Genomic DNA, 25,856 nt, shown 5'->3' on the forward strand with positions numbered 1-25,856 from the left:
ATGGACAAAGTTTTATACTGCTAAGACTCCAGCAGAAAACACCCAGAGTAAATGTGTGACATGTTACAAGTAGTTAATAATGTTGAGCCAAATCAGTATCATTCTAATAGCCCATCCCTTTCCTTGTGCCCTTGAGACAGTTGAAAAGTCTTAAGCTTATATGACTTTATATTTCCAGACCCCATACAGTGACTCTGATTTGTGTAAGGAATTAGTGTTCCTTGACAGTATATTCTGATACTATCTTTCTTCGGTCTCATTTTGCATGGATTTTATATATCCTTTTCAGAATTATCAGATCTACAGTGTCCTCTTTAAGCAGCAGTAATGTTTAGCAATAGAGCTTGTCCTTTTAGGTTATTATATAGGTCATATATATTTCTCCGCCGCTGTCTCGTTCCTTGCTCTTATTTCTCCTTGGACCATTGTCGACTGCAAATGTTTTTGCACTCCAAAATTTATGTTCTTTGAGGCAGCTGGCTTTGCTTAGAACAGCTCTTTAGAGTTATGAATATCTCAGGTAATTCTGCAAAGTATATATTGCAAAGATAAAGATTACTTAGTGCCTCTAGGCTCAAATTAGGATTGACATTTCATTATAAAATGCTCCTTAGTGAAGAACTTTGAAATCCTTACAAACAGCCAGTAGCCACCGTTGGCACAAATGTGTCAGGACTAGGGGTGGAGAAGAATTTTGATTCAGTATGCATTTAACAGGTGAATCTATGAAATTCAGACTTTCATCTGCAGCCGTAATCCTATATATCTTCCAGATACAATAGAATTTGCTACTAATAGGAGAAGGAAATTTCTGTGGAAATGCATCACAGAACTGAAGTTTGGAGCCTTTCATAGCATCCCTTCTTTGACAGTTGAAATAGAGTAACTTCCCTTTCCTCCAAAATCTCAACCAGGCCAGATTTGAACTCTACCCATTTGCCTCCCTTTCTCTCCCATTATCTTGCCTATGACATCTCACATATATATACAGTGGTACCTCGGGTTACATACGCTTCAGGTTACATACGCTTCAGGTTACAGACTCCGCTAACCCAGAAATAGTTCTTCAGGTTAAAAACTTTGCTTCAGGATGAGAACAGGAATCGTGCTCCAGCAGTGCGGCGGCAGCAGCAGGCCCCATTAGCTAAAGTGGTGCTTCAGGTTAAGAACAGTTTCAGGTTAAGAACGGACTTCCGGAACAAATTAAGTACTTAACCTGAGGTACCACTGTATACACAAAGAGAGAGACAGCACACACATTCTCCCAGTGCATCACCTTTTAAAAAATGTTTATATAATGTTTCCCACATTCTCCACACAAACATTTTTTGTTAAGGTGCGATTCATGCGCTCTTGTGCAAAGAGGTTGGAGGTGCTGTTGGCAAGAGAGTGGGAGAGAGTAAGGGCTGGATGCCCCATCTGGAAGCTAGATGCCCCATCTCAGCACACACCCATGCCAACATGAGACACATATGAAGGAAATGTTGGTTTCTCAAATGTACACCCCTGGACTTCACCACAAATTGAACAAAATGACAATTCTCAAGTTGGATCAAACATGGCTAGGGAGGAAACCCATCAGACAGCAGTATTTCACAATAAACTACAGCATACCTTTGGATCATGACTGACAACCTGTATACATAGACTGAAAAACCACCAGTGGGGAAATGCTGGAGTCAGAGTAAACAGCAATGTGTATACAGCCTAATGCTACTCAATCTGACTTTTAACCAGATTCCTTGGGGAACAGCAAGAAATGTGCTTTTAAAAAACAGCGTGGAGATTTTTTATTTTTTTTACTCTCCCTTTTCTTGCAGCTGGTGCATGTGTTACCAAACATTACTACACCGGAATAATCTCATAAGCAAAGTATATATAGGCATAAATAAGAGCTGGTAAAGAAAGATGGATGGCAGAAGGTTAGAGCTAAAGGTTCCTTCCTCCAATGTCAGGAGCGTGTCCACTAGAGGGAGTTTCCTCTTCTTCATGGAAGGGAACTCACCAAACCCCCGACTGTCTAGCAAAGTTATGTAATGGGAAAATTTTTTAAGTAAAATGGAATGCACCGACTTCCACATCATGGTATTTAACAATACAGTGGTACCTTGGGTTAAGAACGTAATTCGTTCTGGAGGTCCATTCTTAACCTGAAACTGTTCTTAACCTGAAGCACTACTTTAGCTAATGGGGCCTCCTGCTGCTGCCGCCACGCCGCCACTGCGGGATTTCTGTTCTCATCCTGAAGCAAAGTTCTTAACCTGAGGTACTATTTCTGGGTTAGCAGAGTCTGTAACCTGAAGCATCTGTAACCGAAGGTACCACTGTATTCTTCTGAGCTGATAGGATACAATTGTTGTCATGGTTTCAAGATTTTTCTTGTGCGATCAAGAATCTGAGAAAATACTTTTCACTGCATGAAGCTGGCAAAACATACAACAGATTAAGACCGCAATCCTGGGAGCAAGCCAGGCAACTTAATGAGACTTACTTCTGAGTAGACATGTGCAGGATTGCACTGCCACTTTTGTACCTCAAGCCTTAAGTATTACCAAATTAGTTTTGTCATTAAGAACACGATACATTTTTCATTTGGGGCAATGAAAGCTCTTGGAAGTGAGTAGGATTACTGGTGGATATGTATTCCTGGGTGTGTGGGTGTGTCCGGTGCTTTTTTCTTTAAAAAAATGTTTAGGGGTACTCTCATTTTGACTCAAGAAAATCACCATTTTATAGTTCAAATCAGGAAAAACAAATACAGTAAATGGACAAAAGTACAAAGATTCACAAAATGTTTAGGGCTATGCTTGCCCCTGCGTCCTCCCAGAAAAAAGCAGTGTATATTTCTATTACCAAATCAAATCTCTTGTTTAACCAAACATGCAGTTCTAAGCATGTTTTACTAATTGTAAAACTTACCAAATGCCAAAAAGAGAAAGCTGGCAAAACCTGAGGCTCCCTTTGAGCTTGAGGCCATAGGCAAAATGGCCTCCTACCCACATCCCACCCCAGATAGGCCCTGTTCAGTATTGTCTCTACTGCATTGGTAGCATCTCTTCAGAGTGTTCCCCACCCGAACTGCAAGTGTTAGGGACTAAACCCAGGACCTTCTGCATTCAGAGCATGTGCCCTATGGCCTTTCCCCAAGGTAAGTCTTTACACTGAAATGACCAAAATGTCCATGCCAGGTACAATGAGGTGCCACTACTGAGAAGACCATCATTCCTATATAGTAGGCTTCTCATTCTCTTGTATTTCCAATGCAGCATATCCTTAATATCTCCACTTAAAACTCCATGAGTAATAATCTATTCCCATCTGCTTCTGGCTCCCAGAGAAATCTCCATCTCACTTCCACTGCCTGTTCAGATGTCCTCTCCAAGAGAATGAGGAAATCAAAAAGGATCAAAGAGGAGGAGGAGCATTCTCTGTTTGTTGTGCCCTTATTCCCTTCTGGGCAACCTTCCAGGGGCTCAGAGGAGAAAGTGGGTGGTTCAACCTGATGGGATCTCCGCTCGGCCAAGCTGATAAGGCTCATTTTCCTCCGAGCCTTCGGAATCGCCCTCCCAGCAGAGCATCAAAACAACACAGCGGAAGGATGAGATAGTATGAGCTACATGCTATCCTTTATTACTAAGCTATGCAGAGAGCAAAGAAATATACATCCACTCCCTGTGAGAGCAGAGAGCAACTGAACAAAGGAACAAAGAAAACAGGAAACCACTAACGTCACATCCCGTCTCCCCTCCCGTGAGACTTCCAATAGTCTCTGGACTCTGTGGAATGTAAACAGAGTCCTGTGACTCACAGCAGCTGCTCGGTGAGAAACAGAAACTAACACAACCAAGTCAAAATAAAAAAATTCCTTCCAGTAGCACCTTAAAGACCAACTAAGTTAGTTCTTGGTATGAGCTTCCGTGTGCATGCACACTTCTTCAGATACTGAAGAAGTATCTGAAGAAGTGTGCATGCACACGACAGCTCATACCAAGAACTAACTTAGTTGGTCTTTAAGGTGCTACTGGAAGGAATTTTTTTATTTTGACTATGGCAGACCAACACGGCTACCTATCTGTAACTAACACAACCAAGGTAAATTTTGCCTATATCCTAGTTTCTACACTCACTCTATCCCTCCATCCAGGCAAGCAAGAGGGGATATCAGAGTTCAAGGACACTTTCTAGTCAGGCAAAAACACTCAAGGAGAATATGAAGCAGGGCCAATGAGGGGCATGGCCTGGGGGAAAGGGTGTGGCTGAGGAAGGAAAAGTCCCAAGCACTACGGAGAGATGCTTGGGGGGGGCACATTTGGCCACCAGCCCTGAGGTTCACCCCCTTGCTCCAGTCAGTGGTGCAGTTGGGCCAGGAAGGAAAAGGCAAGCAAGTGCACAGCAGAAACCATGATAGAAAGGAAGTTCTACACAGGAAGTTCTTCTGATGGTCTCTCTACAGCTCAGCGGTAGAGCATCTGCCAATGGTCCCAGGTTCAGACTCCAGCATCTCAGGTAGGACTGGCTGAGAAACGACTCCTGCCTGTCACTCTGCAGAGACAATGCCACTTTGCTCTAGATGGACCTGTTTAACATAACAGGATTGCATACCTAATACAGTGGTACCTCGGGTTAAGTACTTAATTCATTCCGGAGGTCTGTACTTAACCTGAAATTGTTCTTAACCTGAAGCACCACTTTAGCTAATGGGGCCTCCTGCTGCTGCCGCGCCACCGGAGCATGATTTCTGTTCTCATCCTGAAGCAAAGTTCTTAACCTGAAACACTATTTCTGGGTTAGCAGAGTCTGTAACCTGAAGTGTATGTAACGTGAAGCGTATGTAACCCGAGGTACCACTGTACTGCAGTGCTGCTGTTCCGAAATCATTACTTTATCCAGGAAGAACTGAAAAGCAGCTTGTTTCATGGCCTGAGTAGCTTCGTTGCTTTCTCCTGTAATAGGATGTTTGCTACAGGTAAGAGTTCACATTGCTCACATAATTGTACTGGCCTTATTCCAGACCTCCCAGAATTTTTAGCACCTCACCAGATAGAAATCCCCAATTGTCTCCTGCCATCCATGTTATCTTTACTTTTTAAAGAAAGGTGTTTTTGCGGTTCACTTCATTCCATAATCTTCTAATGCACATTCATGCATAACTGAATGGTTGGCATACAATTTGGATATTTTTTTCCCCTTTGAGGCAGACTCATGAAAAATGATGTAACTGTCTACACTTGTTAAAATTAAAGCCTATGCTATGTTGCTTTATTACCCAAGCCTGCAGCTGAGGAGCTGGGTTAGTATGAAATCGTGCTCCGGTGGCGAGGCAGCAGCAGGAGGCCCTATTAGCTAAAGTGGTGCTTCAGGTTAAGAACAGTTTCAGGTTAAGTACTTAACCTGCAGTACCACTGTATGTGAAATTCAGCCCCCTGCCAGCCCAATGCAAACTGGACTCAAGGACCCAGGTCACCCGTAAGTCCGATATGTGGCAAATTACTATTACACTTATTTAGTCCAAAGGCAACGAACATAATAGTGATGTTCTACTAGCACAGTGTGGTATACAACTTTAAAATGTGAAAATTTCCATGTGCTATGGATGAGCTGCAGATTACACCCAGGATCATCGCCCATGCTGCCTGTGGATGTTACAACTGAAGGGCACCACATTGTCTACCCCTTTCTTAAGGATACTCTTTAGGATGTGATCAAACATGTCTGCAGATGGTGAGGAGAGGCTTCCAGATGGCTTCAGTACCACAAACATATTGTGCGGGTTATAAAGCATCAATGGGAATGTTCAGAAATAGCCATCCCTTTTAACCATCCTTATTATTTAACACAAGTATAGGGAGCTGGGGACCAATTGACTCTGGACTCACCATAGGTAGCACTTCTGTCCTGAGCTGCACTCCTTCTCTGCAGGCCATGCCCCCTGAACAGCCCTCCACACCCTCTCCAAGTGCCATTTCCTGGCTGGAAAGTGTCTTTTCCAAAGCAACTGGCAAGATGCCTCTTCACCAGCCCACACACTTCACAGGCCATGCTCTGAGACCTCCTTGAGTGCCTGGCTGGTAAGTGTCATTGAACTCTAATAATGCCTCTTGCTTGCCTGAAGAATGAAGAAACATGAAGAGATATATGTGTCTATGTGTGCAAAGAAACCTCTGGCTTTTGCATGGCTGGAATGTACCAATTGTATACAGGTAAGAGTCACATCCCTTGCTCCATGGGGGGGGGGGACAAGAGTAGAGCCCTGCTGGATCAGGCCATTGAGTGCTCTATCTTCCATGAGTTTGTCTAACCATCAACTTTTAAAGCTGTATGTATTGGAGGTTGCCACTGCCTCCTGTGGAAGCCATGGCCACTTTTGTCTTAGGCAACATCCACCCTGGTATACCCACACCCAAGGTTCCCCATGATGATGTGTTGTCCTCAGACTGAAACAGACTCCCCTCTCTCAGCTTAATCAACATCACACTTGGAGGGAAAATTTCCAAACACATTGTAACTTTGTTGTTATTGGACCGCCTCTCCTGGTATGTCCCACGGAGGACCTTACAGTCTTCAAACAAAAACACCTTGGAGTTCCCAGGCCACAGAGAGGTTAAAGGTAAAGGGATCCCTGACCATTAGGTCCAGTCGTGACCAACTCTGGGGTTGCGGTGCTCATCTCGCTTTATTGGCCGAGGGAGCCGGCGTGCAGCTTCCGGGTCATGTGGGCAGCATGACTAAGCCGCTTCTGGCGAACCAGAGCAGCACACAGAAATGCCGTTTACCTTCCCGCCGGAGCGGTACCTATTTATCTACTTGCACTTTGACATGCTTTCGAACTGCTAGGTTGGCAGGAACAGGGACCGAGCAACGGGAGCTCACCCCGCCACGGGGATTCGAACTGCCGACCTTCTGATCAGCAAGTCCTAGGCTCTGTGGTTTAACCCACAGTGCCACCCGCATCTAGGCTGGCCTCAACCAGAGCCAGGGCTTTTTCGGCTGTGGCTCCGATCTGGTGGAACGCTCTGTCACAGGAGACTAGGGCCCTGCGGGACTTGACATCTTTCCGCAGGGCCTGCAAGACAGAGCTATTCCACCAGGCCTTTGGCCAAGGCACAGCCTGACCTCCTCCTTTGGAAATTCTTCATAGAACTCTAGCCCAATGGTTGCCATCAATTTGATTTGAACTGATTTTATAATGAATTGATTTTAGAATGCTTTATTATTGTACTGTTGTTAGCCGCTCTGAGCCTGGCTTCGGCTGGAGAGGGCAGGATATAAATAAAATTTTATTATTATTATCTATTATCTGCCTGTCTTAAGAGACAATGGAGTGGGACTCCATGGGTGAAGTCAAAGTGCTGTGTTAGCAGCATCAAAGTGACCTCCCTGGGGTGGACGGCTAGGGACACCGCTACAAATTTGTATAGGGTTTACTCCTTAGTCCTTTTCTTCTCCTAAAGATAATCCCGCAAAGCAACAAAGGTTTAGCATCAGAGTTTTCCTTCTCCTAGATGGACTACCTTCCCAGACTGAGGAACCCCATCTGTCTCTCATTCCCTTTGTGCATAAACCACCTTCTTGAACATTGGGCACACTATTGGTGACTAGTAAGATACAAAACTTCAAACATATTCTTTGGGAAAGAAAAGTATATTCATCTAAGCCAGGCACGTCCAACTGCCAAGAGTCGGTGATCTACTCCCAGTATTAAAAAAAATGGCAGTGATCTACCCATTGTATCCCCAGTCCCCAGCAGGAGACGCCAAACAACCACCCCCACTTGACGTGAAGGAGGGACAGAGAGAGGGAGGCGGGGGGCAGAGATATTCATTCCACAGCTTTTCTCACTCAGCGCTCGATAACGGTCCCACGATTGACCATGAACTCCCGGGGATCTACCTGTCAATCACGGTTGACGGCTTGGACATCTCTGATCTAAGCTATTGCATACCAATGAAACTAGTAGAGAAGGGATTGCTATCCATCAGCACCAGATCCCTTTGGATCAGTGTGTTAGTCTTGGTGGGTTGGAAGCTACTGCTTGATAGTGGCCTGATGATAAATAAAATAATAATAATAATAATAATAATAATAATAATTTATTATTTGTACCCTGCCCATCTGGCTGGGTTTCCCCAGCCACTCTGGGCAGCTTCCAACAAAGATTAAAAAAACATTAAAATGTCACACATTAAAAACTTCCCAGAAGAAGCCTTCAGATGTTTTCTAAATGTCAGGTAGTTGTTTATCTCTTTGACATCTGATAGGAGGACGTTCCACAGGGTGGGCACCACTACCGAGAGGGCCCTCTGCCCAGTTCCCTGTAGCTTTGCTTCTCACAGTGAGGGAACCACCAGAAGGCCCTTGGCGCTGGACCTGATATGAGTTGCAACACTATATAAATATATGGACGGGGTGTATTAAGAATACATCTTTAGGTTAAAGGCAGATCTTGGCCTAAAAAGGTTGAAGACTACTACTATGCATAGGGACCTTTTAGCCTCTGTGCTTTATCACTTACAATTCCCCTTGATAATTAGACTATGAGTGGAAGCTTGTACTGCAATGAACAGGCAAACAGTTGAGTCTATAGCTCTTTGAAGCCTCCCAGCCTAACCACCATTAGCTCCAATCCCAAAGCAATGCCACAATCCACTCCTGCCTACCACTAAGAATGCAGTACACCACACTATGTCATTTCCATTTCACCTGGACAACAGTGATAGCAGCAGTCAATACATTTCCTTCTAATGAAATGAATACAAGGCCAATCATGTTAGAGGAGGAACGTTGGTCAATTGACGGATCAAATATTGTCAATATGCCAACCACAAAAGAACGGCTAAGGGAAAGTGTGGGCGACTGCCGAGATGAATAAATTAACAGACACTGTAAAGAAGAGACATTTGTCTAAACTGTTCCTTAAAAACAGATGGATGAATGGATTCTATTTATGACTGGACTCAGCATTGTAGAGACACAGACCTATCTGGCAAAGAAACATTTTTATATTGCTTAAGAAGAAAGCTCCTTTTGTTGAGAAATTAACTAGTCAACTGATTAATTAGCTGTCAAATATTGTCACCCATTTCATGAAGCTAAGAAAAGAATCCCTTTGTATAAGTAGCAGGCTACTTTTAAAAATTGTTATCATTGTTTCATCTTGTAGCGAGAGTGAGAAATCTCTGGTTTCTGCAGGAATGAGGTACACACATGGAAACATACACATTTCACTTAGGATCAATTCCTTCCCATGAACCACTTAAAGCCAGTTTAGATATTAAGCAACGTATAAACCAACCAACAACTAAAACTAACAGGGTTGGGCCAATATGTATTTTTTCATTTTCCCCATTATCTCATTCTTCCAGTTCTAAGTTCAGTTCCTCACATTTCCACATCCATTTGTAATAAAAATGATAATAATTTAATAAGTCCTCACAAAAAATATCAGCATTTTATTGCAAATTTCTCCTACTATATAGAGATTTTTGTATGCAAACCTGCCAAATATTTCTGCCAAGCAATTCCCCCTAATACAATGCATTATTGCATGTTACATTCACTAAATTATACATTTCTATGCACATTTTATGGTAGTATGTGCATTTTTGTACATTGAATAAAAATGCGAAATTTTAAAGAATCTGTTTCAGTTTGCCTATTTCAGAAAGTGTGAATTAGTTTACTTTTAAATGCGAACTGAGTTTCTCCCTCATCCATAAGAATAGCTTGTGTCATAGTTGCTTCATAGCTTTAATTTAATTCTGTTAAATTTAATTTCATATCCATTTCAAACTTTGTCACTTTTTGAGTTATCCCTGACATTCTGAGGCAAAAAGTCAAGCACTGTCATTCAGCATCTTGAATGTCATTCACATGTAAATGACATTCATATTTTATGTATTTAATTACAATTTATGTACGGTCTACTGCCCATGATTACAAAACAGTAATAGATTCCAAAAAATAAATAAATTTAATTTAATTTCATCTGCTCATTTATTCTGGTCCTCCTTACAGAGATGAGTGAATTTGTTCTTTGCAATGGCCAAAAGCTTTAACCCTTTTAGAATAGATAAACTTGACCATTGTGTGCTAATATTTGACTGCTGTTTGACTGATCAAACTATCCACCTTAAACACAAGTACTCCAAGTCAATGGCTGTGAAGGCTATACATGTCAGAACCCCACAACTTAAATAATAATAATAATAATAATAATAATAATAATAATAATAATAATAATGGCATAAGGCATTCCAATTTAATAAACCACATCTATCCCAAGAGCAGGCCATTCACAAATTTAGCATAGTTAAGAAACCTCCCTCTACAATCCAAATGAGCATTAAACCATTCATAAGGCTGTTATCATTTTTGAATGTTTAAATTAGCTCATTTTTTCCCCTGCAGCAAGACAGGTGGATGTTTTGTAAGGAATTTTACAACTGGAAGGAGAAACATGAAGCAAATAGATGTAAGCCACAGAAGTAGACATAGAGTACTATGGTATCATCTACTGAGAATAAAAACAGCCTCCATTGTCCTAAAAAAAACCCAATGCTTTATGTTCAGAACATCTCTCAAGGATTGAAAAAATATGTCCTCAATAATAAACCTAAGGGGACCTTGGAATATCTCTGTTGCGTTAAGAGGACTGACCTATTTTTTACTCTTTTTTAAAGAAGAGAAATAAAAGAAGTCATGGGAACCTCTTCAGAAGGGCATAAAACTAAGTTAGGACTGCCAAATTCCCAGCTTGTCCATGCAGCTGTGTTTTTAACAGCAGCTTGGTGTCCACATTTTTTCTCCATGCAGTGAAAAAAATCTGCTTGTTGATATCTGAAGAGCTGTAAGCATTGCAAAACCAGGCTGAGACAATGTTTTCTGGGCAGTTGGTAACTCTAGGACCAACACCCCAATGTTCTGCTACAGTAGGGTTGCCGTATTTCAAAAAGTGAAAATCCAGACACAGAAGTTGTTGAGCTTTCTTTTGGCCAAACCCACAGGTTTTTTCATTGAAATTTGCAAAATAAACCTGGGTTTTCGACATGGGTTGCCAGATTTCCCCAGACATTTAACCAGTTCCCACCCGGACACTATTTCCAACAGCCCAATCCAGCAGTGTCCAGAAAAGTCCAGACGTTTGGCAACCGCATGCTACAGTTTTGTGGTTTGCTTTTTTTTTAGAAAAAAGAAAAGAAATTTGGCGCAGAAGATCCCTGGCTCGTTCCTTGTTCTGCAGTTCCATGATGTATCACTTTAATTTGGTTGCATTAAAGGCCTGAAATATTAAAAGAAAGGCTAATAGGGCCAATTGAAGGCAGCGTCTTGTGACATTTATGTCCTTGTTCCCAAGATGAAATGCACAATCAGCTCCATCCCAGAAGGTAACTTTGTTAAGAAGGAAGGACACATACTTTTCTGAGAAGGGAAGAGAGAGAAAACCTAACACATCTTGGCTTGCAAAAATGGCATTATTAGCAAAGCCAAGTGTTTCTGAAGAATCTCCTTGGGTTGTCAGGTCTGTGCACGTACAACTGTGCTTCAGCCAAACAGGAGCTGTTGGTGCAAATCACCCCCTTCAAAAAGAAGAAAGCACCGATACATCTTCAAATACTGCCCCAGTGGAAGCTTCACAGCTTCTGAAGACAACATCAAGGCAACAATGCCCACAAATAGCTTCTCTGCCCTTTAGCTGATCATACCAGAACAATAAGTGGGTTAAGAAGACATATTATTTTTTCTATTTCTGGTTGAAACTGCGCAAGTCAAATCAAGACATGACTCTGCCTTTTCCCTTTAGGTGGATGCAAATATTATGTGTCTCTTAAAAATGTAGGTCATTCACTGCTATGAAATGCTGAATGTTATCAAGAAGAATGGCTAATGTATCTCATAAACCTCAAAAAAAATGGTGGCAAAGATGCTAAGAAACATGCCATGATGATGCACAGCGGCTATAGAAATAATAAAAAGGATCATTTCAATAGAAAAGTGTTGGGTCAGAGAGAAATATAAAAATCTGCTAGAAAGAAAAACACTTTTATGGTTATCCCCCATCGAAGCAATTACAATTAAGAGAGTTAATATGGATAGATAATGGGCGACTTACAGGGAATTGCTGGACTTTGCAGACGACAAACCTAGACTGAAACCTATGGAGAATTTAAGGAGCCAAGTTATGCATTGGTTACAATACCACCAGATACACGTTATGTTTAAGGTAGGGAAAAAATGGGGTTTTGGACTAAAGCTCACTATTTGAAACTGTTACAAAATGAGGATAAACATCTGTCTAAAATGTATAATTTCTTATTAGAATGGGAAACAAAAGATGAACATCAATGTCACATTGGGCAATAGATATAGGACACAATATAGACCTAAACCTCTGGGAGAAACTTTGGAAAAGTGATTTGAAATTTACTGTGTGTTATTCTCTGAAAGGGAACTATTTGAAAATGATTCACAGATTTTATTTAACTCCTAGTAGGCTGGCTAAGATGTATAAAGCAGAATCAGATTTGTGTTGGAAATGTAAAGAAATGGGAGGAACTTTTTCATATGGGGGGGACATGTAGAAAGGTGAAAGAATATTGGGAAATGATTTATAATGAGTTGAAAAAAAATATGCAGAATGTATACCGGTATTTAAAGAAGAGTGGAAAGTATTTATTGAATATATGGAAAATAATTGTACACAGCTGAAAACGCTGGCAGCATTAAGATAAATTCCGCAGAGTAAATAATATATGATTGATGTAAAAGTGGAAAATTGATTTGAATGGTTATGGTAAAATATGCAGTAAACTATGGTATGTAATATGAACCATGGAAGGGGAAGAAGGGAAGTCATTGGTTATTTTAAAGTTTGTAAAATGTATAATTTGATATGTAGAAAAATGAAAACTCAATAAAAATTATAAATATATGAAAAGAAAAGTGCCTGTCATTAGCATGGGTATATCTTGAAGGGATCAATGCCACCTTCAGGACTGGACGTTCTATCTGGTGGGCCCCATACAACATCAATGTTCTCCCACAAAATTGGGAAGCTGCCCTTTTCAATTCTCCACAATGCCCTGGAGTACCCGATGGAAGGTGAAATACTGACTCCAGCTGCTGCCTAGTGGAGTTTAATGGAGTAGCACAGTCGTTCCTAGGTTCCAGTCAGGGTAGCAGGTGGTAGGCAGGCAAATCGCTGCACCATATGATGGCAAAGGGGCGACATCAGAATCCAACAGTGTCCTGGCTCTGCCTTTGGAATGTCTCATTATTTCTGCTGGCTGCCACCAACATCTTCATGGGCTTTGGAGACTATGACACAGGTGATGGTAGTCGATGGCTTTGTTAATGTCCTTCTGGGAAATTTCAGGAAACATAAAATGGCGGCTTCCCAGTGCCAGCAATCTCATGCAGGGCTGGTATGCTGACAATGGGCCTTGCAGAGCCGCCTCAAAAGTGCAGGGGCCTCACACCGTTCTGTGATATCCTGGACAGTGGAGGCCTCTCTTGATTTCACTACACCATTGTTCCCAAATATTTTTGGGCACTTTCATTTTTACTCAAGAGAACAGGGAAAGCATTTGCTTCTGGCTAGGTGAAAATAAAGGGAAAACACAAAGGTTTTTAATGCTCAAAAATAAAACCTGCTCCTGTCTTTGCACAATGTAGTTAATTTGCATAGTCCCTGCCCACTTTCTGTTCTTGAGGTTTTCCTAATCACTCCAGAATGTGACAGAAATGTTGTGGGAGAGTGACAGAATATTGACAACTGGATGAGATAAACAGATGACAGCCAGATAAGCCTCAGGTGGGTTGGGGGGAAAACATATGGACGAGGAACAGATTACCGGTAGCTGCCATAATGTTAGCATTATATCTATCTGGAGTCTCTGGGTATTATTATTTATTTGTTTCATTTATCATTTATCATTTATTCATTTATCATTTATTCATTTATCATTTATTCATTTATCATTCAACCTCCCCTCTCCCCTTAACCATGGTTTTCTGGGCAGCAACAGTTAAGACACAGCCACACTCCTTAAATAACAGCACAAAAATCCTATTTAAAAACGAAAATCAAAGCAAGACTTCACACAATTTTAGCCACAAACAGAGCTTATACAACAGAGTCACAAAACATCCTTGTGGACCTAAGAGCACATCCAAAAACCACAGCAAAATGCCAAGATTAAGATGTTCCAAGACAGGATTTTCAATTATTTTTAAAGGCCTGGAAAAATTAAAATTCCTTGCCCAGTGCAGAAAAGACATGAGGGAAACAACCCAAGGAACAAAAGGTGTGTTTTTTTCCTCCTTCCTCCCAACCTTCCTGCTGGACTTAAAAAAATACTTCCAATGGTTTTAGTCAGAAGGAAAATTGCTGCATCAGCTCCAGGGATGGGTTGCTTGTCTCCCTTGTTAGGGGTCCATCCCCAACAACAAATTCTTTCCAGCCCCTGAGAAGCAATAACAGAGGATATTTCTACCATCACAACAAGAAGGCCTCTGGAGGTGTACTTTCTTTTCCTCCCCCTCCCACAGATATGGCTGCTGCTGCAGACTGCCCTCCTTCCCAAGAGCGTAGGATTGCTCCCTTAAGCAGGTAGCAGGCATGTCTTTCTGGGAGGGGCATTCCCAACCACCAGAGAAGAGGGCCTTCTCCCTTGCAACTATCCTCCATATCTCAGATTGTTCTTACTCAAAGAAGCACCTCAGTTTATTATCTCAGGACATAGGGGAAGAGGTGAACCTTCAGATCCCAAGCCATGAAGGGCTTTACAGGTCAAAACCAGTACTTTGAATACAATTCAAGTACTGGTATTATGTGTTCGTATCACCCAGTCCTAGTTAGAACTCTTGCTGATATATTAAATTTATACTCTGCAAATATATTTGTAATATTGGCTGATGAAATTTGCACCAGTTTTGCATTTCTCTGCTTTGATTCATAACTGGGGTCAGTAAGCCTCATTACATAAAACACACGCACGCACACACTTGCCAATTTGTTGATTGACCAACCACCGATATGAACCACGTCCTGTTCCTAATGATGTAATTGGGAATGCAACAGAACCCAATCCTTCATTTTACCCGATAGATGTGGCTGCTACTCTTAGCAAGAGAAGAATGGAAGAGATCTCACCTCCTCCCCTTTTGTGCTGGTAACAACATAGGTGCCAGGAGCCCTGGGTAAATGATATTTCCCAGGGATCCTGATGCCTTGGCTACTGCAGTGGTTCTCCAGGTCCCAAGAGAGACGAGCCAGTGAAAAGGCCTTTCTTTCTTTTATACCTGCTGCTTCTAGAGGAGCAATCAGATAAGCAGGTGGGTAGAAGTTCTTTCCCACCTTAAATTAAAATCTAAACTGGAGAAGAGCTCAGGAATCATAATGCTTATCTCATATTTAAGGCAACTAGTACAAGTAACTTCATATTCCAGACGAGTAACTTCATATTCCAGCACCATCACTAGTTCCAAATTGGAAACTACATCTGCTAATCATATCAAAACTCTTTTTGCTTTTCTCTCTCATGCTTCTTCAGACAGCTCACCCAGATTCTCCTAAAAAAAACTGCTGCTGTTGAGATTTGGTACAACTTTAGTATGGCTGGTTCGCCACCCGCCCCCATTCCATTTGGAATACACACAAAATTTGGATGTCTCTATATTGTTCTTCACGAGCCATGATATCGCATGCCCTTTTCATGGTGCTTTGAGCAGTGGTATACAACATCTTTGCTTGCCTTAAAGAATTCAAATGATGTTCAGCTTGAGCATTGTGAAATCCAGACAGAAAATAATGTTGCCTCCCATTTGCAAGAGAGCAATCTGAATTAGGTGCTAAGTTTAGCAACCTTGTATTCACCTGAATAGCTCCTATAGTAGTTACTTTAAACTTGCGAGATGCAAATTTTCTTTACGACGCAGACAGAGCATCTCAAACTACTTTGGAGTTATTCTGCCACCTGCAGGAAAAATGTAACTGAAGCTGAATTTAGAGTGGCCAATATGAACTCTGGTCCTTGAAAATATGTATAGCTGGGGAATAATATACTGGCAAAGTAATAAAAATATAGACCTTGCCAATATTTTATTAAGTGTTCCAGAGGAGAAGGAAAGGTTACCACTACCAGCACCCCAAAGTCTCCTGGTCACACGCAAGGATATTAGGCCATGTCAGCAAAATTTTTTGCATCTATTGAATAACCTTCCCTTGAGGTAATGAAAACAAAAACCCAGTTACATATAGTTACATTTTAAGACCAGCTTGAAGAAACTATATATAATGTCATCTATTATTCAGTACAATTTACTTCGTAGCAAAAGAATTGCTTGTTAATGTTACCTAGAAAACTTGATCCGAAAACAGCATTTGGGGGTAATGAAGACTGAATATACTCTAAGCTGTAAACAGCATCCGGTTTTGAGGACACCAGCCATCAAAAATGCAGGTAACAATCAACACAATGCCTGTAGGGTTTGGGTTGTTTTTTTAAAGTCACTTGACAGCATTCCCTGGTTTGCTTTGATGTCACCATTTCTCTCTCTCTGCTTGCTTAAGATATTTATATCCTGCGTTGCAATTTAGTAGAAAAATTCACACGATGAGGTGGCTTCAACATGAAAACCAAGTCCTGCATTCATAAAATACAAAACTACCTCTTGGACTACTGCAATGCGCTCCACGTGGGGTTCCCTATGAAGGTGACCTGGAAACTACAACTAATAGAGAATGCGGCAGCTAGACGTGACCGCGAGTGGCCGCCAGGACCATATAAGATTGGTCCTGGGAGATCTGCATTGGCTCCCAGTATGTTTCCGAGCACAATTCAAAGTGTTGGTGCTGACCTTTAAAGCCCTAAACAGCCTTGCCCCAGGATACCTGAAGAAGTGTCTCCACCCCCATCGTTCTGCCCAGACACTGAGATCCAGCGCCGAGGGCCTTCTGGTGGTTCCCTCATTGCGAGAAGTGAGGTTACAGGGAACCAGACAGAGGGCCTTCTCGGTAGTGGCACCTGCCCTGTGGAATGCCCTCCCATCAGATATCAAAGCAATAAGCAGCTATCTTATTTTTAAAAGTCATCTGAAGGCAGCCCTGTTTAGGGAAGTTTTTAATATTTAATGCTGTATTGTTTTTAACGCTTGATTGGGAGCCACCCAGAGTTGCTGTGGAAACTCAGCCAGATTGGCAGGGTATAAATAATAAATTTTATTATTATTATTATTATTATTATTATTATTATTATTATTATTACTACTACTACTACTACTACTACTACTACTACTACTACTATTATTATTATTATGGAATGGTCCAAACAACAAAATATAGCAACACCAAAAACAGAAACCGCTGAGATTGGGAAGGAAGCTTTCTACTGCCCTTCTGGCAGAAGAGAGAGGGTGGCTGTCTATGTGTGTGTGTGTGTGTGTGTGTGTGTGTGTGAGAGAGAGAGAGAGAGAGAGAGAGAGAGAGAGAGAGAGAGAGAGAGAGAGATGCCATCTCTACCCAGGCCACACCCCTCCCCAGCACCGTTTTGAATGTGTCACTGAATTCTTGTTTACTGAAATGGAGGCTAGGGAGCGGCGGGTGAATCTTAGGGATTCCCAAGGGTCATCTAGTCCAACCCCCAGCAACGCAGGTGAGTCAGTGTCAGAAACCAGCCCACTGTACAAAGGTAATATTCACATTCCTTGCTCCTCCCACTTTTGCATCTGGCAGGGTCATTCTTGTGTTCTTATGAGCATGAATGCAGTGAAGCAGTCAGGATGTTGGACGGGGACTTAGAAGACCAGGGTTCAAATCTCTGATCAGCCATGAAAGCAAGTGGGTGACCTTGGGCCAATCACAGCCTCTCAGCCTTGGTGATCTCAGGCAATTATAAATAAGTTGCTACACCTCTGTTTTGCCATTTACATTGGGTACTTTTGTACCAGAGAGTTAAAAATGCAAAGTATAACTTAGCCCTAAGGGCTTCCTTTCACTTTGACTAGCTGCAAGATCCTCTTCTGCTAATCGTAGACTTTGGCCTGCAACTAATTCATTATCTGTTTGTCAAAACGGATCATTTTGGGCAGAGCAAGTAGCGAGCAATTGACTTCTTGCTTTTCCGTGCTCTTGGATGAAAGAGAGTGGGGAAAGTATGGGGAGAGGTTTTTTATTTAAAAAAAATCACCAGGTAACACGTACAGCCATTTAATTGTAGCAATTAATTCGCCTATGTAACCCAGTGTACTTTTAAATGGCTTTTTTGATTGGAAAGAAATGCTGCTCTAGAGTTAAATGTTGCAGTCAGAAAGAACAAAATGCAACAGAATAATAAATGGCATCAAAGAGGGTTTTTCTTGCGGGGGGGGGGGGAGTCCAATCTGCAAGTCTCAAAACAAAAGAAAGTAAAGGAATTAAAACCTTCACAAAGTCTTGCAAGGCCAGGTTGTAAAAGCATCCACTGGCATGCAGATGTACACACACACACACACACACAAACACACAGTGGTACCTCGGGTTAAGAACTTAAGAACTTAATTTGTTCTGGAGGTCCGTTCTTAACCTGAAACTGTTCTTAACCTGAAGCACCACTTTAGCTAATGGGACCTCCTGCTGCCACCGCCATGTGATTTCTGTTCTCATCCTGAAACAAAGTTCTTAACCTGAGGCACTATTTCTGGGTTAGCAGACTCTGTAACCTGAAGTGTATGTAACCTGAGGTACCACTGTGTGTGTTTGTGTGTGGGGTGTGTGTGTGTGTGTACAGTGGTACCTCAGGTTACAAACGCTTTGGGTAACAGACTCCGCTAACATGGAAGTAGTACCTCGGGTTAAGAACTTTAACTCAGGATGAGAACAGAAATCGCGCGGTGGCAGTAGGAGGCCTCATTAGCTAAAGTGGTACCTCAGGTTAAGAACGGACCTCCGGAATGAATTAAGTTCTTAACCAGAGGTACTACTGTATATGGCTTAAGCATCTAGTATAGCTTAGTTGCTAGAGCATGAGACTCTTAGAGTCATAGGTTTGAGCCCCAAATGGGGCACAAGATTCCTTCATTGCAGTGGGTTGGACTAGATGACCCTTTGCCAGTGTGGTGTGGTGGTTAAGAGCAATGGACTCGTAATCTGGGGAACCGGGTTCGCATCTCCACTCCTCCACATGCAGCTGCTGGGTGACCTTGGGCCAGTCACACTTCTCTGAAGTCTCTCAGCCCCACTCACCTCACAGAGTGTTTGTTGTAGGGGAGGAAGGGAAAGGAGAATGTTAGCCGCTTTGAGACTCCTTTGGGTAGTGATAAAGCGGGATATCAAATCCAAACTCCTCCTCCTCTTCTTCTTCTTCTTCTTCTTCAACAACTCTATGATTCTAATGTGATTATTTCTCCTACACTTTTTGCCAAAAGTAAGTCCCATGGAGCTTGCTCCCAGATAAACACCACCCATTTTGCATGTCAACAGCAGCATAAATGTGGTTTATATATCTAAAAATTAGTATGTGTGCGCTATACATTGCTTATTGAAAACCTGGTGTGGGTCTATTATCTGAAACTACAGAAACAGCTTGCCAGGAGGAAAGCATTATTTCCTAAAGGCAGCTGGACCTCGTTCAAGGTAAATATAACAACAGTTGCCTGCCAGGTTTTGTTTGCAGAAGGGCTCCTTCAACTCTCAAATTAGGGTTAATTTGTTTATTTAGAATATTTTCATCCTGCTTACCAGTCCAAAAGACCCGCCAAGGTGTTAAGAGTAAAATAATAAACATTAAAAACAAAACCACAAAAAACTACAATAAAGGAATGGCTGGATCTCAAATCAACTAATATATAACCCGAACGCCTGCTGGTGGGAATGCCGGATTTGCATTGCTTCCTGAAAGCATGGAAGAAAGTTTTGCTGCAGCTTAGGGGCCATGTCTGAAAAAGCCCTGCGGCTAGTGATTAGCCAACTGCCTCAAATAATAGAGGAATGCAGGGTAGGGACTCTGAATTGAACATATATGGAGGTTGTTTGGGGAAGAGAAAGTAGCTCAGATGTCCTAGACTCTGTCTATTTAGGGATGTAAAAGTCAGTACCATAGAAGGCTCTTTAAATTAGTCTCAGTAACTAATAGCCAACCAGAGAATATGGAATAATATTGGAGTTATACGCTAGCTACTGCCCAGATCAGTTACCAACCTGACCATTGAATTCTGAGCCAATTGTAGTTTCCAGATGCTCTTCAAAGGTAGCACCGTGAAAAGTGAGTTATAATTATCAAATCTGGAAGTTAGCACCTGTTAAAAGCTGTCTTTTAACAAATAAAGCTGCAAGGGCTGTAGCGCAGTGGCAGTGAATCTCCTTTGCATGCAGTCAGGCCCAACTCAATCCTTGGTGTTTTCAAGTAGGCCTTGGAGAGACTTCCTGAAACCTCTGAAGAACTGTAGTCAGTCAATATAGACCATACTGACCAAGATGGATGGGTGTTTCCTAGGTTTCTAGCTCAGTACTACCTACACTGGGGGTGTTTCAGTCATGAGTCCTACTTGGCGATTTCAGGAATTGAATTTGGGACATTCTGAAGGCAAAGCATTGCCACTGATCTATGGCTCTCAGGTGCCCTGACCCCCTGGCCTACCTGGCAGCAAGTCAACATGTCCAGTCCAAAGTCCACATCCAGAGGTCAAGTCCTAAATGTCAGGAAGCGCAGTCCAGGGTCAAGCCAAGTAGCCAAGCCTGAAGTCCAGCAGTCAGAACACAGTCCAGAGTCAAACCCAAAGCACAGTCCAGTAGCAACATCCAAGTCAAGGCCCATTAATATGGGCAGCTGAGCAGACACAGCACCTCAGCTCTGCTTCCCTTTTGACTGCTGATTGCAGCATCTGGGCTTGACGAGGCAGGTGACCCTCACCTGTTCCAAGCCTACTCCATCTGAGGAATCACACCCCTCCTCCCAGAGCTGACGAGCCCCACCTGGCCAGCTAGGGAGCTCTGCTGTAGGCCCTTTGCCTGCTTCAGCCTCCTGCAATTCCCTCAGCTTCAGTTTTGCCAGCAGCTGTTACACACATAAAAATAGTAACAACAAGAATTCTGCCAGTAATAGTGGTTTGCCTTTCTACTGCCCAACTTTTATGGGATAAATCATTCCCCACTCCCTCTTTAAATTTTATTACGCAAATTTGTAAAGCCTTGGCACGAAATTTGGATGTTCTAAAGGATATATACCTATCTATATCAGACAACAAAAAACAGGTTGTTGCAAGAGACTGCTGCTCCCTATGCTTCAGAGGGACAGGGAACCCTCTCTCTGGTGATGGGTCCTGCTGCTCTGGTTCCAGTGCACTGACCCCCCCCCCCATTCCCTCAGCATCCTCCGTCACTCTGTGAGTACTTCCTCCCCCATTCCCTGCTTGCCCCAGTACGTCCCAGTCCCGGCTACTCCCCTCACCAGCACCCTCTTCTTCAGGCAGCAGCAAAGCTAATTTACAATGTTCCTGCCAACCAGAAACACCTGGGTAGCATCTGATTCAGGATACAGTTCGTGAACAAAACAAAGAAATTTGAGCACAGACCTAATCAAACCTTTCAACATATACCTACAAGGTCCAAAATGATGGTTGTGCAGACTCCTCTGAAACCTGACAGCAGTTCCAACATGGCTGATGATGTACGCCGGCAGCTCAAGGTGAGAGAGAAGTTCGTAATGCAGCAGATTAAACTGTGAGCTCGAAGAAGGCTCCTGGAGCTTTGAATCTTCTTTTAAGGGCAGCTGAATGCTAGTAGACTTTAAAATTTGGTGTACTCAGCCCTTACCTGGGTTTCAAATTGGATTGAGGAAAGAGATGTGCCATTAGTCCATTTTTAAAAATCAATATAGGAAGTAGAGCTATTTGGCAGACCTTTGGCATAAGCATTAAGCATCTTTATATGCCATGATCCGGTGACCCCACCATACAAGGTAACAGTTAAAAACAATTGCATGATTGTTTACAAAAACCAGCAACCCTGAACATAGACATCAGTATTTGCTAGCATTTATGGAATTATAATAGTTTGTATGTGTGCTTTACAAGTCAGGCAGCCAATCATCCAAAATGATATGCTGTAGACTAATTATTAGTGACATGATGCATGCAATATATGTTTTAGGGCTTTCTTGGTAATGGCGTCCTCCCTTCGGATGTCAAGGAGATAAATAATTGCACAACTTTTAGAAGACATCTGAAGGCAGCCCTGTAACAGGAGGTTTTAAATGTTTGGTGTTTTTATTATGTTTTTAGATATTTTGTAAGCCGCCCAGAAGGGACGCGGGTGGCGCTGTGGGTAAAACCTCAGCGCCTAGGACTTGCCGATCGTATGGTCGGCGATTCGAATCCCCGTGGCGGGGTGAGCTCCCGTCGTTCGGTCCCAGCTCCTGCCCACCTAGCAGTTCGAAAGCACCCTTAAGTGCAAGTAGATAAATAGGTACCGCTTTATAGCGGGAAGGTAAACGGCGTTCCGTGTGCTGCTCTGGTGCCGGTTCGCCAGAGCAGCTTCGTCACGCTGGCCACGTGACCCGGAAGTGTCTGCGGACAGCGCTGGCTCCCGGCCTCTAGAGTGAGATGAGCGCACAACCCTAGAGTCTGTCAAGACTGGCCCATATGGGCAGGGGTACCTTTACCTTTACCTTAAGCCACCCAGAGTGGCTGGGGAAACCCAACCAGGTGGGCAGGGTATAAATAATAACATCATCATTATTAATATTTGATAAATGGATAAAGACAAGGATAGCAGGTGACTTGCATGCTGTGATAGCATATGGCTTTCTTTCAGCCGTATTACATACAGTCAAAAACAGACACACATGTACTATTTAGGTCCCACTCCAGGCAGGCCCTATGTATGGGGCAACTTTGTCTGGTGGCATGGGAACTCTGTTGGTGTGAGGGCAGGAGTTTTTCACTCTGCAGTGCTCTGGAAGGCTTCCACGGGACTGGTCTTGACAACAAATGGTTCAGGACAATATTGTTCTGCAAGCTTCCCAATCTGTCCTTGGTGATAGAGCAGGCATCCCCAAATTTGGCCCTCCAGATGTTTTGGGACTACAATTCCCATCATCCCTGACCACTGGTCCTGTTAGCTAGGAATGAAGGGAGTTGTAGTCCCAAAACAGCTGGAGGGCCGAGTTTGGGGGTGCCTGTGATAGAGCCTCACTTTGTACTTAACAGGGCTGGAAATGATTTCCCCCCCTCCCAACCTCAATCTTGGTTGGAAGGGTTTCATCTTTCCCTCAGTGAAATGCTTCATTTTCGGATGCTGGTAGCGTCCCTAGCTAGCTGGACTCTCCGCACAGTAGCCCAATAGGATTCAACGCACTTGGCTAGCACTATGCCATGGTCCAACACAGGGCAGCTTCCAAAGTGAAGAGCTGGGTGCTTCTAAACCCTGAGTGGAAGACTGTTCCATAAGCAAAGAATTGACCCTTGCCATGTTGCCCGATGAATGCTTACTTACTTGCTGTTTAATCAATGAAGCTTTGGTCTGATTTCACCCAACACTGGTGTGCCATCTGAGCTATTTTCACTGCACTTATGAACCACATATCTAGGGAATTTCTTCTACACTGTTCTTTTGTCCCATTAGATGAAACATGGACTATTTGTGACTTAACATGCAAAGGGTTGGCTGCTGGGAGGGGGGAGCAATCACAGTAACAATGATAATACTGGAACACCATTTAATAAGGGAAAGGAAGGCAGTTCCTCCCACCAACCATTTTAGACCATGTGAGATATCAGGAATGCTTGTATCTCTCTTTAAAAAGTGATTTGTGCATTTTGCATGCCTGTTTAAGACACAAACATTCAGGCACAATAAACGGGGTAAAGAGAGAAAACATCATTGACAACATTGCCATGGTTCTTCTGAGCCAGTATACACAAGAAAATGAATGGCCGCTGACAAGAGAGCAACATTCTTCTACCATTCTATGTGTTCCCCAACATCTTGACTCCAAAGGGTTCCCTTTGCTTATGATGGATAAGTTAGTACAGGTGTGTTCACAGGCAAGTATGGTAACCATTATATTTTGAGCTGGGTGGAATGTATCCTTGCTGAAAACGCACACAGTTTTTTGTTTGTTTGCTTTTACAAGATCCTTCCACACTATATAGGATACATCTGAATCTGAACAGACCTGAATTTTAGATACTCATGCTAGAAATATTCCACAGCCTGGTTGCATTTGACATGAGCTTAACCTGCAGGTACAGTCCTGTCACTGCATGTATGTATAATCCAACAGACTTCAAAAGGATTTATGCATGAATAACCAGATTACAATCCACATTTTTATTTTCATTTGTGACCTTTCCGTTTTTCTAAGAAGCAGTTGGATTGCTTAACCTAACTGTAAGATCATGAGGATAAATTCAGCGGAAGTAGGGTCTCTGCAGACAGATTGGGATGAAATTAATTTACAATGTATTTTCAAAATGCCTACATGGTTAAAACCAGCACTATTTTGGTTGGGTTGCTACCAAATGGAGATTAAAAGCTCAACAAAAGAAGTGTTTTTATTTCCTCTTGCAAGCTGAACATGAGGCAGCTAGATATGTATTGGAAAATGATGCTCCAGAGACAGAACTTTGGATAAATTATATTTTTCACAGACAAAATTATCAAAAGAACTCAGTATGTTGTGCACCAGTGAGACTGTTTTTTTGGGGGAAATACATACACAGTGATTTGCACTGCAGATGCATATTGTGCTGCTTTATGCAACCATGCCCACAGGGACTTGGGGCAGAGCTCGATATTCAATATATACCTTGTGGTAGCACCTCTCTGTTCCCCTGACTGCAAACTGCCTCAGGAGACACCTAGGATCTGTGGATCCTTGGCAGATGATGCAGGGCATAAAGGCGGCAATCCTTCTCAGAATCTAGTATCCAAGAGCATATGGTCTTTGATCGTCCCTTAATAGCTGTTGATAGACTTCTTCTCTGTGAATTTGTCTGCCTGTGTAATGAAAGAAGCCTATTTTGGTCAGACATCCTCTGTCATTATCTCAGTGCACTTCCCACCCTCTTTGTGCTAGCATCGACTTTTGATTTTTGTCTGCCTCTGAACCTGCAAGGCAATGTCCAGCCTATTGTTGAGACTATTGATCTGCTTTTGATATGAAAGAGAAGAAGATAAAGAGCTCCTAATTACCCGGGAGCTGCTGCTGCTGCTGCTTCCTCTTCTCCTTTCCTTTGCTTCAGTTTCTAATTAACATGCACAACTGAGAGATTAACATGAGCTACAAACTACTGATGAGTGAATAAACAAGGCTATCCTGCCTTTGGAACCAAACTCTACCATTTGCTGTGGTTGTTGTCAGTAAAACCCCCAAATGACAAACAGCAATCCGTCTACAATTCATGGTTTCATCTTGTTATTTATATTACTGTACATTTAAATGCCCCCTTCCTTCAACAAAAGGAGTTTCTCTTCCACTGGAGGAAGGAAGGAAACTGTGGATCACCCAACTCTGTGTTATCAGAATTATGAGAATAGATTTAAATCCCTTCCTAACTGTATTACCCATAAAGAAGACTGATCACCGAAGAATTGATGCTTTTGAATTATGGTGCTGGAGGAGACTCTTGAGAGTCCCATGGACTGCAAGAAGATCAAACCTATCCATTCTCAAGGAAATCAGCCCTGAGTGCTCACTGGAAAGACAGATCGTGAAGCTGAGGCTCCAATACTTTGGCCACCTCATGAGAAGAAAAGACTTCTTGGAAAAGATCCTGATGTTGGGAAAGATTGAGGGCACAAGGAGAAGGGGACGACAGAGGACAAGATGGTTGGACAGTGTTCTCAAAGCTACCAGCATGAGTTTGACCAAACTGCGGGA

Source organism: Podarcis bocagei, assembly GCF_964188305.1.
Source record: "Podarcis bocagei genome assembly, chromosome: 9".
NCBI classification, from domain to species: domain Eukaryota; kingdom Metazoa; phylum Chordata; class Lepidosauria; order Squamata; family Lacertidae; genus Podarcis; species Podarcis bocagei.